Raw genomic sequence first — 7,016 nt, forward strand, 5'->3', positions numbered from 1 at the left:
GTGCCCCAAGGGGCCAAAACCAGGAAGGCTGAGATCACTTGGTAAGACTTGGTGATATGGTGTATGTGGATGCACCAAATGATAATGAAATACGCTGAAAAAACACAGAACTGCAAAATGAAAGACATAAGCGCAGGAAGAAGAGGCAACAGCAGCTGAATGGGGTTTCTTCCCTGCCTTCCACATTTTCATACTAAACTGCTGTCTTATTCACAGACTCCTCCTGTCTGTCAAGTGCTTGCAACTTGCTGGTACCAAGTTAATACCGGATTGTACGTTAAAGACACCCAGATGTTTCACAGTATGCATACTGCATAAATTAAACTTGAGCACTGCACTTCCAAATGGGTTTTCCAGTCCCTTTATTGGATTTTTTTGTCCTTCAGCATTTTCATTATGGCAGTGCTCTCCACAAGAACATCTCTTCTAAATAGCTTTATCCTGCAGGTCAACAGGTAAAAACAAACCTTAAGACAGTTTATTAAGAGAGTAATTGAGATTACAGATTTTTAGAATCCTCTACTTATAAAATGTGAAATAGGTCAAATATATGCTCTTCAATTATACTATTGAAAAAAGGGATGTTATGAAACCTACATGTGCTGGGTAAGAATTTTTTTTAAGGGTGTTTACTGGTCAATGTATTGCAGAATTACTTCTGCTACCACTTAATTTACATATACTGAAAAAAAAAGGGGATTTAGTAAACAGTCATTTTAATACTGGAATGTTTTCTACTTCTTACTACACCTGTTTGAATTACAGTGCCACAGGCTTGCATTAATTCTTTCCCCTTGTGAAGTAGATGGTGTTCCTTTGATAAAAGGTGAATAGCGATGCTGCAGTATCAGTGCATCTAGCCAGGCATATATAAAACCGGAGATAATGGCTCCCCTGTGCTTCAGTTCATAGTCACATTTCTCCTGGGGGACAAGAATGATACATGGAGGAGTTATCTACAAATTCCCAAGATAGCTGGGGGAAATCTGAATTTCTTTTCAGGAACAGAACACTTCCCATACATAAAAAATGTCTTGCAGTGTGAATCTATGTGAAAACCTAGATTTAAAAGAAATCATTTTCGTTTTCATGGGTTTGAAGTTGCCAAGGGCTTGTATGACTGTGAAGCCTGCTGCTGAGGTGGCCTGCAGTGCAAAAATCACAGTACCAGCCTTCTGCTGTCCCAAGAAATGGCTTTTCAGAGTAGGACTGTCCGTACTCCCCTAACACAGAAGATGTTTATTCCATCAGCTGATGAACTACTAGCAGGAGGTGTTGGCACAGGCAGGTTACCTTCGTGTGCTTTGTGGGAACGTTTAGTCTGAATGTAAGATTAGCAAGACTGGAGTTGCCTTTGTGTGCCCTGAGAGAAAAGATTCCCTGTCTCACAGGCAGGCCGAGTAGACCAGCATATATACAACCTGTACCTCTTCGTGCCACACAGGAGCACTTGCTTCTTTCTTCATTAGAAATTCACTCATGTCTCTCAGTCTCACAAGGGAAGAATAACCTTGCAGGCTTTTCTGCATCTTCAGCAGGGAAGTGCTGGTTTCATAGGTTTCCTGAGATCCCGTAATGGAACAGTGCAACCACCAGACAGCTGACCCTTGTGCAGGACTTGGCACCCTGTGTGAATTAAGTATTCTCCTTGAAAACCTCTGAAAGGAGAGCTTTAAAGAAAGTGTCATGTTCAGATGCTAAACTCCCACCCCAAGTCCTCTTAACACCTCATCAGACAGTAATGCAGTTTTCAGTTTCTTGTCTCCTTCTTGCTGATCACTGACGTATTGGAATGAAATGACAGCTTCTCTCAGTTTGAACAGGTCTTTCTCTGCATTCTGTATATTCCTCCATGTCACACACCACATTATCGCATCTTTCCCTGTGGTTCATTTTGGTTTGGTCTGTGATTACTTCTCCCATGCTGTTTTATCTCTTTCAGCACCTGACACCCCATGTCTAATTATTATGACCACTGGGAACTAACAGGATGTGGTTTTACAAAGGTTTGTAATCCTCCAGTTCATACAGTCTCAAAGCTGCAAAGTGCTTTTGTTAAATAGTTTGCATTAAGCACAGTTTTTATGTGTAAGCTTTGCAAACATGTATGGAGTTTCCTAACAAGGAAAAAGGGCTAAGCTTTACTTTTGAGACTGACTAATCTACTATGGTCAGCCCATGTGAGCACAACCTATAATAGTCTCTGCCTGAGAATGATTTGAAGATAAATTTTCTTGACGGATGTGGAAGGGTAGCTTTGTTATTATACTCTGTGTCATGTAATAGAAATCTATGCCTTCCAGTACCAAAGCGACTGTATCCACAGCTGTGCCTGGACAAATTCTCAATGTACAGATTCTATTTGAAAAAAAGATGTTACAGTTAAACAAGAAAAATTAAATAAAATACAAGGCATGAAAGGTAAGGAGCTGGTAAAAGGATAATTACATGTAATTAAATGAAATACAAAATCACTGTTGTGGAAAGACAAAGAAATAGCTGTAAATTCAGATCCGGTTTAAGATATAAATGGTGGTGTCCTACAGAAAAAAATTGCATGCTTTCTTATTGCATTGGTCCAGAAGCTGTTATTAGGGAGCCAAGACCAACCTCAAGCAATGCCCATTCTCTGTAAGGAATGCCCCTGGGACTCCACTCAGCGTCCTTAACCCAGCTTTGTGGCTGGATCTCTGGAAAACAACCAGCCTTGGGATTGAGCAGCACCAAGTGCTTAACAACTTCTTATTCATGCATGAACCATGGTGCTGCATAGGGTAATTTTAAAATGGGCTCTCAAACTCTCAAACAAATGAACTCCCAATGCTTAAAACTAACAGAACTGAGCTGGGTTTGGGGTTTTACAAACAAATGGAGCCCTGCATAGCTGTAGTGCTGCATGTCTTCTGAACCACTCTGCCTATTTACCTATTGATGCCAGTGTACGCACAATTCTACAACACAAACTTGGGGTGTGTACATTCATTTACTAGAATTCTTGTTCAGCCTTGGAGCCATACATAGAACTTTCTCCAATTGTTATAATATGCACAGTAACTATGTGCACAGATAGGCTAATTATTCTCAGTCCAGTGAATTTACAGCTGACCTTTGCCAGCTTCTCTGAGCTACTGTGCCGTATCTCCTTTGGCTAACCTTGCTTCGTTTCTTCTTGTAATATCTACTTTTATTCAATTTCAGAAACTATACTGAGCATTACTTGCTTTATTGCAGGTAGTTTCAGGCAGAACACAGACTTTTCTGGTGGATTTTCTGGTATTTCCTTTCAATAACAGATTCTTCTCCAGCAAGGTCTCTCAAATGGCTTAATATTTCACCATGTAGAAAAAGACCTCCTTATGTGATTAAAAATGCCTTTTTAGTTTAGTCCTACATTAGTAGTAAGCATCATATTTTCAGCATGTGGTACAAATGAAACTGGGAGAAAATGATTGGTTTTCCCGATTTTAAAATCATTACCTTTTCACCCATCTGAATTGTCCTGTTTTGTATTTGCCTCCTCTTGATTGCTCATGTTTATTACATTGTGTACAGGAGGTGCTGGGGTTTCACAAGCTTCAGTTTTCCTCACATGTACATCCAAATGCTGTGTTACAAGCATTAAATCAATGTAAGAACATCCTGAAGAATAGCTTAGGGCTTTAAGTCTACAGATTGTCACGGAAGAGGTTAAAGGTTCTGGATGAAATCATAAAGAAGTAAATGGTCAGGTCCTGCCAACTGAATGACTGATTCAATCATAGAATCTCAGAATCCCTTTTGATGTCTTAATAGTTATTTGTACATAGAATCATAGAATAGTTAGGGTTGGAAGGGACCTTAAAGATCTTCTCATTCTAGCCCTCCAAAAGACCAGGTTGCTCAAAGCCCCATTGAACTTGGACTTGAAATAAAGCAACTAAAAATGTGTGCTAGGTCCTTCCTTACTGCTTCTGCTGTCTCTCTGATGACTTCTACAGTGGGTGACTGTCCTGGTTTAGCAGTAGCAGTCATTTTTTCTACTGGTGCAGTGCTGTGTTTTGACTTTTGACCTGGGAATAATACTGATAAAGCCGATGTTTTCAGTTGTGGGTCAGAATGTTTACCCTGACCAAGGACTTTGTGAGTCTCATGCTCTGCCAGGGAGGAGGAGAAGCCAGGAGGAATCAGGGACAGGACGCCTGACCCAAACTAGCCAAAGAGGTATTCCATACCACAGCATGTCATGCCCAGGATGTAGAACTGAGAGTCCCCGGAAGGGCTGGATCATGGCAGGGTGGGGGCAAGGTACCAGTTGGTGAGCGGTTGTATTCTCTTCCTTGTTATTTCCTTTATCATTATTACTATTAGTGGTAGCAGTAGTGATTTGTGTTATACCTTAGTTATTAAACTGTTCTTATCTCAACCCGTGGGAGTTGCATTCTTTCGATTCTCCTCCCTGTCCCTCCAGAAGCGGGGGGAAGAAAGGTGGGGGGGGAAGTGGACTGCGTGGTTCTGATTTACGGCCTGGGCTTAAACCACGACAGTGACATACAGGGTAAGATCCAGAATGCAGGTCTCCTTTCAGGAAAGCACATGTCATTATCCTTGGATATCTGTTAGAATATCTGCATATTGTTTATGAAATACCAGCAAAATGTCCCTAGTGTAAAAAGAGTGGATCCTGGTTTGATCAAGACCTCCACAGTGTAAATCAAACAGACTGTATGATCAGACCTGTGATATACCCCATTACACTTCTACCACAAATTAGCTTTGATGTTTTCTTTAGGAGAAAGAAACTGATTAGATAGACGGAGTCATTAAAAAGCTTTATGGAGGAAATGTTTCCAAAAGAACCTTACAAAAAGAACGAATGGTGAAGAAATTTTACAGGAATGAGACTGAATTTGCACCAAGAGGAGGAACTCGGAAAAGCTCCAAAGTGAACAACTGTGTTTAGAAGAAAGCAGTGAACATGGAGCAGTGATATACTGGTTCTTACTGCTCCCATTTTACTGTTTTTAACAGAAATCAGTCTACAGACATGGAGACATTTTCTGACAGAATTTTACTAAGTATTATAGAAACCAAGGAGGGGTGAAAAAACCAAAGGGTCTTTAGTGATGAGGAAAGAGGTAAACTGAAGTCTGAGAGAAGAGAATGGAAGGGAAGCTGATCAATGACTTGGTGCTAGTTTGGTAAACTGCAGTCTGAGTTTCAGGTTTTCGCAAGGTCATAGATTTTTGTGCTTGAGATCTTGGCTTAGTCTCTTTGTGACTGATCTGATAAATGGAACTAAGTCCCAGTTCCTGATCCTGAAAAGCCTTGCTAAGCTACTAAAGTCTAGAGGAAGTTAGTTAGCGTTTTTTACTCCTAAGGATCCATGAGCCTCTAGACTTGCTGGCTTTCCATGCTCAAGTTGCTCTATTGTTGACAGGACTGAATGGTTCAGAATCTAAACCTGAGTAAAATTCAGGAATTACATTTTTTTTTAATACAAGTCAACATCCAGTGTACTCAAAGTACATCCAACACATCAGCTGCACAGGGGAATGACCAAAACACGCTACTACTTTCTTTTGTGATGGGAGAGAAGAGGCACTTGGAGACCAGCCCGACAGTCATCTGCTCACTCTCTCTATGGTGAAATGAGTAATGAATTATGTTTCACGCAGCGGCATGACTTAAGAGGAAGAGGCAGATGATCCCATCTTCCTAGAAAGACTTACACCTGCGGGTCAAATCTGACCCTTTGCTTCAGGTATTAAAGTAATACTGAAGTCAGTAAAGGGGACAGCAGACATTGTGAAGGAAGACACGAACATCATTTGCCCCAGTAACGTCCTTGGTAGTGCAGAACCATTTTTTTCCCACTGGCTTGATAAAATTGCCTCCATCTGCTTCCTTGGGTGATCAATGCTCATCTGGAATTTTATCACTGTCCTTTGTTGGGGATAATTTCATTGTTTCACATTTATAGAGGCAAGGTAATAGCCTCAGATTTACATAGAGCTAATTTCTTTCTTTGTGAGTGGGTTCTACAGGATGTGAGCAATTAAGCTTCTGTGGGAGGATACAGGAAACATGATTAATGGATCAAAGAGACACCAGCTAAGGGAAATGGGTATAATACCAAGGGAGATAATACTCCATTTCATAATAGTTATGCAAATACACCAAATGTTGGAGAATTCAATTAATATTTGACAAATGGTTTTGCTGTGATGCAGAGTAAACACATACTGGGGACAAAATAAAGCTCTACTGCACATTATCTGTTAGCTTCCTCTCACGCAGGCTGGGGTGGCTGGTCAGGCATCTCATTCCACTGCAGGTGGCAGAGAACAGCTAGAAACGAATCACTGCCAGACAGTGGTATTGTTGGGATGAAAAAGACTGACCAAGGTTGAATTCTATGCACGCAAGACCAGTCAGCACTTGCCAGAGTGCTCAGGTCTATTGCTCAGTCCTCTGCTAAATGTTACATTTTATTCCGTGTGAATGAAAAGTGGTTGAAGAATAAAGGAGACAGAATTAGACAAGGTTTATGTGTTTGAAATTCTTTTTCATTTCTTTTCTTATCTGTAAAAGCAACAGTAGTAGAAAAAGTAATAATTAAGAGCAGAATGCCTGAGCTAGTGGAAGACACTCAAAAACCCTGAGCCTCAGTTGCCCAAATATAAATTGATGTTAATACTAATCAGGTATAAAGGCAATGACTCTTTCAGATATTGTAGTGATGGAATTGTACAAGTCTCTAGGTTTACTGAAAATGTATGTTTCTTGTTTGTTTGCTAGCTTTCATATTAGATATGGTATTTTAATCTCTATTCTAATACTCTGTTCCCCTACTAAACATTTAATATGAGGTTTTGTTCTGAGAAATCCTGATCCAGAGAAGGGAGGCATTTGAAGCAGCATATTGAAGAGTTTCTGACCATACAGCCTGGGCCTAATGAAATAGGGCAAGAGTTACAGAGCTGAAGTTTTAAGTATGAAACGCAGGTTTGTCCTTCAGTTGCAACTGTGCTATAGCT

This window comes from Psittacula echo (assembly GCF_963264785.1).
Source record: "Psittacula echo genome assembly, chromosome: 3".
In the NCBI taxonomy this organism is placed as follows: domain Eukaryota; kingdom Metazoa; phylum Chordata; class Aves; order Psittaciformes; family Psittacidae; genus Psittacula; species Psittacula echo.